This window comes from Austrofundulus limnaeus, unplaced genomic scaffold (genome assembly GCF_001266775.1).
Source record: "Austrofundulus limnaeus strain Quisiro unplaced genomic scaffold, Austrofundulus_limnaeus-1.0 Scaffold148, whole genome shotgun sequence".
Classification (NCBI taxonomy): Eukaryota; Metazoa; Chordata; class Actinopteri; order Cyprinodontiformes; family Rivulidae; genus Austrofundulus; species Austrofundulus limnaeus.
Window position 1 is genome coordinate 1,203,050 of NW_013952550.1, and position 10,588 is coordinate 1,213,637.

Sequence of the window (10,588 nt, forward strand, 5' to 3'; positions counted from 1 at the left end):
TAACTGGACAGAATAAATTAAAGTTTTCTACACTCCTAGACACTATAATTGCACAAAAAATAGTTTATAAATGCAAAAAAGTGCATTTAGCATGATATGTCTCCTTTAAGACCCGTGGTGAMCATGCCTTCTCCTCTGTGGCCCCCAGGCTATGGAATGAACTCCCTTTTAATCTGCGCTCCCTTGATAACATTGTCTCCTTCAAGAAACACCTAAAAACCCACTTTGTTTACTCAAGCGTATAGCTAACCACTCACCATTAATGCCAACCTACCTCCATAGTGAATGCTTGCCAACTATGTGTTTTTCTATTATTGAACATCAGGCAAAGTTTTTCTCTCCCCCATTCTCTATGTTGTGTATTACTAGTATATTTTGCTCTGCATTGACCGTGTGTCTGAGTTACAATTTTAGAATTTAATCTTGATTGGATGTTTCATCACGTTGCTTATGTTTTTTTTATATTTTTTATATTTTATTCTGTTTCATTTTATCTTTCCACCATTTTTCATTGTTAGTGATTGTACAGCACCTTGTGAATATATTTCTGTGAAAGGCACTTTATACAGTAGATAAAACTTTACTTACTTAATAGATGATACAAGATCTTTGTTTAGAACTCTATCATGCAAAAGGGCAAGTGATATACTGTACATTCCTTCAGACAAGTCTGAAATTTTGTGATATGCAGGGTATTTACCAAGAGACTCGGTTCAAGATAAATCAAAGTTTATTCTGTATTTTTATTTTAAAGGGTCTAATTAGTGCAGCTACCAGGACAGTTATCAGAAACTTGCTTGTGGACAAAAAAAAAAAGTTCAGGAACTGTTGCACCACAAAGAAGAATTAAGAGACACAGCGTGCGCTTCAGTTTACCGCGTGGCCCCCGCTGCTCTGCTATCAAATCCTCCCTCCGTTTACCCCTCCTCCAACCCTCCTGCTGCCTCCACAATGAAATCCGTCAAGGTGAGGAGACTGCCCAATCCTTTTCTTTCATTAGAAAACAGGGAGAAGGAGTAAAGCACAAGCACACACGGGAGCACAAATGAACTGTTTAATCAAGAAACATTTTACCTGTGTGTCTGAAGTTGCCATGGAGATTTTGTGCAGACACGTGGAGCCGTGCTTAATGGTCTGACCTTAACCTTGCTCTTTCACAATGGCATACAGACACACAGCTGTTTTTTCCAGCATACATCAAGAAAAAGCTAGAGAACTGCGTTTTCTGTGATAACACAGTATGCATGCTGAGTGCTACATGACTTTGCTGAAATTTGCTGAAGAAGCTGAAATGGAGAACACCGCTTAAGGCCCTGTTTACTTGACGCCATTTTTAAGTGAAGCCGAAGCATTTCTGCTATGTATTCACAACTATATTTGTTTTACACTACACTTCATTTTCTCTCACATTGAATGGTTTTTAATCAGATCTCAGAGTGGAGTTTTTTGGAAATGCCCAGCATCAGTGGGAAATTGTGCACTGTGGATGGCTGCAGTTAGGTTTTTTTGCACTGTGAGAAGATAAACAACAGTAACAATGGTGGATAGCAGAAAGCTGTTTGTGCTACTCATCCTTTTCCACATGTAGGAACAAACCAAACTCATCTTTGTTCCTAATAAATATTTGTGCACGCTTCTTGTTAGCCAGCTGGTGATCATAATGGAAAATAGTATGAAATCCTTTAAAGTATGTGATCCATCTCTAAACTGACAGGACAAGGAGGAAAGCTAAGAGGCTTATTGCAGATAGCTCTCACCCCCTTTTTGGTCAGTTTGAGCCTCAGAAGTCTTGAGAGGCTTCAGAGTTCCTCTGGCAAAAAGTGTTTTTAAAAGGTTTTTTGTTTCAAACACTTTTCTCAGTCAAACGAAGTGATAACATACAGTACATGACTGAGCTGCTGGGGGGTTGTTTCTGATTCATTGTATGAATGTGTTTTTTATAAACTTGTGTGTGATGYGCTTATAGGCCTGTTGCGATTGCCTGTTGTCTATCAGATAGACAATAAATCAATTGATCGCGCAATCAAAAAAATGTGGTTGATCATTTTTATTTGTCTGCTTGTTTGTTTTTTGTCTCCCCCTTTTCTACTCTTTAGCGTAGGGAGGAGTGAATCTATGGTCTCTAACCTCTGAAGCATGAGAGCCCCGTAAACAGGCATTTAGMTAGAGGAGCATCATCAGTTTTCCAATGCCTTCTTTCAGCTGGCGACGCCTCAGGACTTCRTCAGGGCACCGTGCCAAACCTTGGCTTAGCCACAAGATTGTTTTGATTTTTACACCAYGTATATTTTGTAAAATTCCATAAACTTGATAGCTAAAATCAAAAAGTTAAAAAAACAATAGCTAACAGCAGCAAAAGGTAAGTCAAAGGTAGCAACGGCCTAGCTACAATCCAAATATGAGCTAAAAGATAAATGCAGCAACAAGCTATCTAAAACTTATACTAGCTGAAAGCAATAAAAGGTTAGCTAAAAAACTATCAAAAAGCAACACTAAGAAAAAGCGTAGCTAAATAAATGCAAAGTAGCAAAGTGGTATCTAGAAGCTAAAAGCAGCAAAGCGCTAGCAACAATCTAAAATGAGTAAAAAGGCTAGCTTAAAGACAGAAGTAGCTGAAAAGTAGCTGAAAGTAGCACAAAGCAARTAAAATGCTACAATAAACAACTGTAGCTAAAAACTAGAAGTAGCAGAAAGAGACAAAAAATAATAGAGCAGCARTATGAAGCAGATTTCAAAGAGAACAATGTTTTGAGAAATTTATAGACAGCTCATCGTGTTTTCCCAGTGGAAAATATTTATGAACACMTTTAAACATTCTGAAAAATATAAAAGTAACAAAACACAAAAGTCCCAGCACACTTCTCTAGTTTAAGCTGAATAGTTTGATGCATGAATAGTCCAAATAGCACAAAGAATGCAGAGATTCTTAGACTGCAAAAAAGTCTGGAAAAAGAAAAAGCAGGAGAACAATATTGTGAATGCTGACTCGGCGTAATCGATAGCACTCTATTCTGCTATGTATTCGTCGCCCACATAAGCAGCTCTCTTCAAAATGTCCCTGCTCTGTTTGAATCGTGTGTGGACTGTTTGTCTGTTGCACATCTCATGTATTTCTCAAGTGGATCCTCCAGGTCCTTGAAGCGCAATTTACAAATGTTTCCCCCTCCCCCAACTGCATTTCTCTTTCTGCCCCTTTTGCCCCTCTGTCCTGTTCTGTCTCTCCTGCAAGCCGAGTCTCTTTCCTGTGTGCTGGGGGGCCGGCGGAGGGGAAGTACACCGAGAAAAGAAAAGCAGTCCCTGAGTTCAAGTGCACGGGCTTAAAGACACAGCTGGTTTTGGCAGACGATTGAAAGATGGCGTGAAAACTGCCGAGGACGAGCAGAACATGAACCCAACGAGAAGGTCGCCGTGCACACAAGAGGCAGCATGGGTGTCGTTTTGTTAACGGAGGGAAATTTTAAAAAATTGCAAACAGGAAAACAGGAAAAATATCTCCTCCCCCTTTTTTCCCTCTCCACATATACTCCCCTCCCAGCTTCAGCTCCCTCCCTCCCTCCTTCTCGCCTCTCCTTCATTGCTATCCTGCATGCATACAAACACGATGACTGATGTCTTCCACCTCCCCTTTGCGTGCTTCGTTTTGTCAGCACCCTTTCTGCACCGCAGACTTTTTTTWAAAAATTTAATCGCTTCGCCTCTGAGTGTCACATATATGGTGGAACCGGACCTGCACAGCAGCTCCAGCACATGCTGTCCCAGACCCAAACCAGCAGCAGCACCAGCACCAGYGGCGGCGGTGGATCAGCCTGCTTCTCACTTTACCGCCTGTGACTTTAGTCACTGCCTTTCCCTCCTGAGCTCTTCCTCGCAGCGCCCACTTCCTTTGTCCACAAGGCATGTTTCCTTTCAAACTGCTGAGTGACACGGGGATGAAGAAAATTATATCTGAGGAAGAGGCAGAGGAGGCAGCAGTGGATAAAATGTGACACTGCTGGCTTCGTCAGAGAGATGGAAGTGAGGATAAGAAGACAAAAAAAATGAACTCATGAATAAGGATGTGGAAGCAGAGAGGAAAAGATCCTGCTGGAATGAGAAATGAAGCACACAGAAAGGTAAAAATGCAACTCTTTTTTAAATATGCTTTACGGTTTCTTATTCGTATTTTGTAAGAAAAGTAAATTATGTTCGCATGTTGTAATTTTTTGTGTGTGTGGATGTGTTCTTGTTGGTGTGTGAAATCCTACTCCTTTTCTCCCGCTTTGGATCGTCTCTCCTGTAAKCCTGCCTTGGCTTTCCCTGGCAGAATAAAAACAGGTTGGCTTAAAGCGAACTTGCCTGAAAATAAGTTTAGTTTGAGCCGAAAGGCTTGGCGTTGGGGCCCAGCTGGGAGGATGAAGGGTTGAGACGCTCACTTTTTTTGTGCCATTGTTGTATCAGTAATGTATACATTAACGTTTGCTGAGTTATCGCTGCTTTATTTGAGCTTTTTTTAAATTCTAATATCTGTTGTTCAGCTTTCAGCTGATATGAAACCAAAGAATAACACAAAGWATTTGAATTATTTAACCATCATCCTCCCAACTCTGGAATCAACACGTCCCACCCTCCACTTCCCGTCACTGTTTGTTTTTGGTCTCAGCATGAATCCCTGTTATGCTCCTCGCAACCAAACCTCATCTGTGTGTGTTTTTCAGCATCGACCAACTCTGTACTTACTGTACGAAACAGCTTTACGCTCTGCACCCTGTGCACACACTCCCTCGCAACCCTCTGCTTCCATTGTTTCGTCTTGATGAGCGATCCTTCACACGTTCTGTGAAATCTCTTCATCCACATCCGCGCTCTTCACAAGTCTGTGCATCTCCATAGTGACTCGAACTCCATAATACTCCAGCGTGCAAACTCACAGAGATGCCCCACTTCTCTTTATTTTCATCACAGAACGCCATGGGTGGGTCGGAATAAATGTGGAGATTATAGTAGTTTTCAGCTCGGAAAGTGAAAATAGACCCAAACGGATGACCGTGATGGGGAGTTCACAGAGTTTTCACAAAGGTGTAAAAAAAGAAAGTTAATTTGTTTTATTTTTTTTGTTATTCATATGCAAAAAAAAAAAATAAAAAAAAAAATAAAACTACAGATATGATTGAAAAACACCATTCTTTGTTTTAGTAATCATTTGTGTTGCATTATTTAAGGAACTATATCTGGTAATAGTTATACTTAATAAAACAAAATAAAAAGGCGGAAATTATACCAACAATTGAATGGGAACACAAAAATTACTTCATTTTTTATAGCAATTTATACCAAGACTTACATTTTTATGAACACATTTAATCACCTTTAGCCAATATGGACTTTTTAATAAAGTGATCAGTGCACAGAAATAATTTAAAATTCTAGTAGTTATATTATAAACCTATTTTTGTGCATTACATTTTTACATGACCTTTTTTCATCCTTGACAAGCTGCTCATTTTATTTACAGGTAATTGATTTAAATATGAACACATATTTAAAAAGTACATGCTATAAACCAAGGTGTTGTTTTCAACCTGCTAAACAATAAAGTTTCAGTCGCAGTTTGCTGCAGTTTTCATGAAATTGAACAAAAAGATATTTTTATTCATGCTTTTTTTCATTTTTATTTTTTTGCATTGTGAAAGGGAGATGGTTCCCAGCAGTCTGTTATTGATATAGTTGCCGATCCATTTAGGTATTTTTCTGACCACTTCAGCTCTAAAAATATCTGAGGAATAATTAGGATGATTATGCAGGAGAGTGACCTTAATGCCTGTATGAGTGAGTGCTATCTCTCGGCGAGAGCGTGAGGTGGCTCGACAACAGCTACAGTAATAATTTGTGGTACTTATCCTTTACAGTTATTTTGGAGCGATCACTCTGCACCTTCTGACCCAATACACCTGAGAGTTAATGTTTTTTACTCACATTTACAGCCTACATGGCATTTAATATCTCAATTAAATGTCTTTTTCTTTACTTTTTACATAAAAATGTAAAAAAAAAAAGGTTTCTCTTTCTTTCTGATTATAATTTTACTGTTATTCATACATTAAGGTTCTTCAAAATGTTCGTTTTGGTCACAATTGAAAACATTAGGTCATTTGAAGTGAGACTCTTTGGGAAGGTTATGAGCAAAAAAATATCTTACCTGTTGTAGAAAGCTCTTTGAGTGACCTCAGTTTGAGGAAATAGTTTAATTATGACCAACAARACAAGCTAACAACTAGTTTGAGTGGAGCCAAGACCAAAGTTGAACCCTTACATCACTTTTAGTTTTATATAACAGGGTTATTCTGACTTAAATAATATATTTCTGCCAGAAATGCCTTAGGATGTTTCAAAAATGTTCTAACTGTTACAGCTATTCGCCTTTGCAACAAAGCAAACAATGTAAAAAATAAAGAGTAATTTTGAAATTGACAGGAATGTAAAAATGAATAAATTAGAATTTGTAAAAACCACTATGACATTTTTAAAAGTTTAGTTAATTTAAGGCAGAGGCAGTCCACTTTGTTCTTAGCCTATTTGTCAGTATGGTCAGAATTAAACTTTTAAAACCCAATTTATCCAAACTGAGCCTGGTCAAAGTCTTATCTCCATCATATAAGATCTTAATTGTTAATCTGTTCACAGGACCACATGTCAAAAATCTGAATTATCTCTTTAGCATGTTTGTGCTGATTCAGGTGAATCAAAATTTAGATTTTTATTAAACTTAAAAGCAGAAAAAGCCTAAAGCAACAGCTGTGAACGGCTAAAATMAAAAAGCTTTTATTCAGATCGCAACACTGATCTGAGCGTTTGAAACATTCTGTGCTTCACCACAGGACCACTTTGATGTCACAATACTGAATACTTTGGCAGAAATAATGGATTGCCATGGGTTGTCGGGATAAAAAGAATCCAACGGTTACTTAAAACCTTTTCAACTCGATGTCGCCACTTACTGATCCCAGCACATCTAAACATTCYGAGTGGACAGGAAGCCATTAATGTGCTTCACTTTATAAAACATAACTCGCCCTTCGCTATCAATTATGTAGTTCTGGTGTGAAAGAGATGGGAAGAGGGCCACACACACGACAGGCAGCGAGGTCCGGCGTGGGGAGAAAGCRCCGCACCACGTGACCGGCTGCTGTAGTTGTGCTCGCGCTCTCTCACGGCCTGAGTGAGAGCTATTCCCCGCGGACCAGTGTTCCAGTTGCATCAGTGTTTGTCTGCCTTCTCTGGGACGTGGGGGCTGAAATAGGGTTGAAACTGAGAGAGCTCCATCTGGATACCCAAAGGGCTTTTCTACGTTATTAGTACGGYGCAGATAATATTTCTTTCTATTGCACAAGACCCAAAAGTCCTGCACCAGTTGAAACCTCTAACTGGTCTGGTGTTTCATGCTGCATGAGGTGTATACTGGGATATTTATTCATATTTTTCATATCTGACACAAATAATGTTTGTTAACCAACTGAACAAATAACATCATACACTCCGTGAAGGAATGCATATCACCCACCGCATTGCATGCCAGAGTTTTAGACTAAAAACATCTCAATGAGAAATGAAAAAGTTATAACCATTTTGGTTAAATCTTGAAAATAACATTGTTGCAATATCTTGTGGGATCTTAGCTYTTTGGAGCAAATGTATTAATGATCAAGCTACAATCATAATTTCTATGACTGTTTGAAAGATTCAATGAAGTATGGCTATTTTTGGTAAACTAATTTTGGTTAACTGCGATGGCCTTCTTGAATTGACTTAAAAAATAATCAGTTGTATATCTAAGAAGTGTTTTCCATGAGTTTAATTCATCCAATAGTTTATGAGATATTTTGCTCCAGACAAACAGGGTTAACCAATTGTTAATGTCAAGGTGTTAAGAAAAGATAASATACAAGATATTTTCTGGGGATGATGTTCAGCTACTACCAAACCAAATTTTAGCTCAATATATGTAAAATTGGTAGAGTCATATTGTCTAAAATCAGTTAGCATTGGCAGCCATCTTGAATTGGCTTGAGTCCAATGTTTAATTAGTTGTAGAGGTACACCCAATGATTACTTCCTGAAAGTTTCATTAAAATCCATTCAGTGTTTTCTAAGATATTTTGGTAACAAAAAAAGTTAATTCTAATAGTCAAAGGCACACAAACACACTCATACACACACTCACATTGAGACATAGGGGAAAACACTATCATTGGTTAATAGTAACTATTGTGAAAAATACTATTCTCTGCGATACAGTGCATAAAATAACCAGTTTATATCACTTTGACCATGATTTAATATCACTTATTACAATAACATTTTTTATTACCACGAAATTAATATTAGTAATTGTTTTTAGGAGATTTGTAGTACGATGCCAATTTGTATGCTTTCAMTTTAATTTAGTAATTTAGTTACATCAGGAATTTTCACTTGAGTTGAACGCTTTGATTTTTTTTATCCCCAATAAATCCAGTTCTTTTATAGATATTTTATACATGTCAGATCAAAACTGACAGTCAACAGATGAAAGATAATTATTTGAAGCAAAGCAACATTAAATCAGCATGGCTACAGTACCAAAATATTAAAAGATAATAGCATCACTACATGATGAAAATGCTGAATATATGATAAAGATAGAACAGCAAAAGCATTCCGAGGTGTACTTTGTTCACCTGAGATCTGACAAGTTGCACATAAATGTGCTTACTGTTTTCAGTCACAGCTGGTGTCATAATACTGTACATTAAAAATTACATCAAGTAAATCACTGTAAAATAGTACAGATTGTCTGAATCAAACCAAACAACACAATTAGATTAAATGAAACGTGAAGCATGACAAAGTAAACATAAAATAACAATTGGAAGATCAACTTTATTATTATAGTTCAATATCCTGCACATCAGTCTCCTGTACTGCGGGGTGCCAAGTGTAACATAAAATGTTAAAAATATCACTAACACATTTTCACTATTAAGCTCACTTTCTTAGTGTTACRATTTTCCATTAACTCTTTTTTTGTTATTTTGCTCATTGTTCTTACATTTTACTAAGTTTTACTAAATGTTTAATTTAAATGTTAAAAAAAACGTAAATATTAAATGTGAAATCTAAATGTAAAAGTTAAATGGTAAATGTTATGGTTAAATGTTGAAGCTTATTTCAGAAGTGAACACAGCCTTTGCTGTTGGTGCTCTGCTCTTATGATGTAATCATCCTGAAACGATACTAAATTTTCCCTACAAGACATCAAACTTGCAGTTGTGGCCGGTGTCCAAGCTGCACATCGAACTGTCAAATCACAGGTATCATCCATATTTTTTCCAATGAATAGATTTTGAATTTAGATTTTAAATACCATCTTTAACATCGTTAGCCGTGCTGAGTGTTGACATTTGTTGCAGGATGTTGCCATCATCCTAGTTAGCTAACGCTAACTGCTGCTAATGCTCCTAATGCTGCTGAAGATGGTATTTAAAATCTAGATTAAATGTCTTCATTTTTCCACATCATTTAAGATTTAATTTTTCCATTTAGTTTTACATGTTTAGATTTATGATTTAATATTTACACACATCTTTTAACATTTACATTTAGTAAAAATTTGCAAACTGTAAGAACAATGTGCTAAATWGTAAAATGTTAGTGGAAATATTTTAACACGCAGAATGTGAGCTAAATAACGAAAATGTGTTGGTGACATTTTTAAACATTTTAGTTTACACTTGGCACCCCATACCACCCTGCCCTCCAACCTTCCTGTTTAAATCTTTTGACAGCAACCAAGATTTAGCTGTGATACTTCTTCTTCTTCTTCTTCTTTCATTCTAAAATGAGGACATATCAGTCTGAATGTCTGGTCTTCTTTTCAGCTGGCTGGAATTTGACTAAATCTTCAAAAGAAAAAAAATGTTTTTTTATAGTTTGTTTCAGTTATACGAGTCACAAAAACTGATGAGTTCAAAGTCTTGTAAAATCTAGCTCTGGTGGGCAGAACTTGACCTAAACAAAGAGGATTTTCAGAAAGCCAAATGAAAATGTATGTTCTGTATGCTGCCAAGACTGGGGTGGGGGTGGGGGTGGTCATGAGTTGGGGGGGTGTATTAATGTAAAATAGAAAACCTTTTCCTTTTGTGATGCTTAAGTTCATAGGACGCATTTCCAGACGGGCTGTGTGGGCAGCTTAGCTTTAGAAAGAGGGCTGCTGATTGATTCTGGCTTCAGTTTAAAAACACACTGGCTGTTGATGTTGTGAAGATCTGTGACAAAATATCTATTTGATGAATCAGTCAAAGTGATTTTCTTCTAATTTTCTTTGGGTACACTTCAAAAGAACAATGAAATGTTTTTGTTTTTGGTGTCTAATATGGGCAAAACAGCTTTTTTTTCTTCAGAAAACGACTTATGCAAAAAAGTCTGAAAATATGATGAAGTTTACCTCACTTCTGTGTGCATTGAGATTATCTCCTTCCTTCCTTCCTTCCTTCCTTCCTTCCTTCCTTCCTTCCTTCCTTCCTTCCTTCCTTCCTTCCTTTCCTATCCTATCCTATCCTATCCTATCCTATCC

The 10,588-nt window shown here is 37.2% G+C and overlaps 1 long non-coding RNA gene across 1 annotated transcript in view; it reads left to right on the forward strand.

Moving 5' to 3' along the window:
• The first annotated feature begins 3,570 nt into the window (after nt 1-3,570).
• LOC106523246 (uncharacterized) overlaps nt 3,571-10,588 on the forward strand; it is a 30,672-nt gene continuing 23,654 nt past the window's right edge. Inside the window, exon 1 of the long non-coding RNA XR_001310869.1 lies at nt 3,571-4,112. This is a non-coding gene — a long non-coding RNA (uncharacterized LOC106523246). The remainder of the gene's footprint in view (nt 4,113-10,588) is intronic.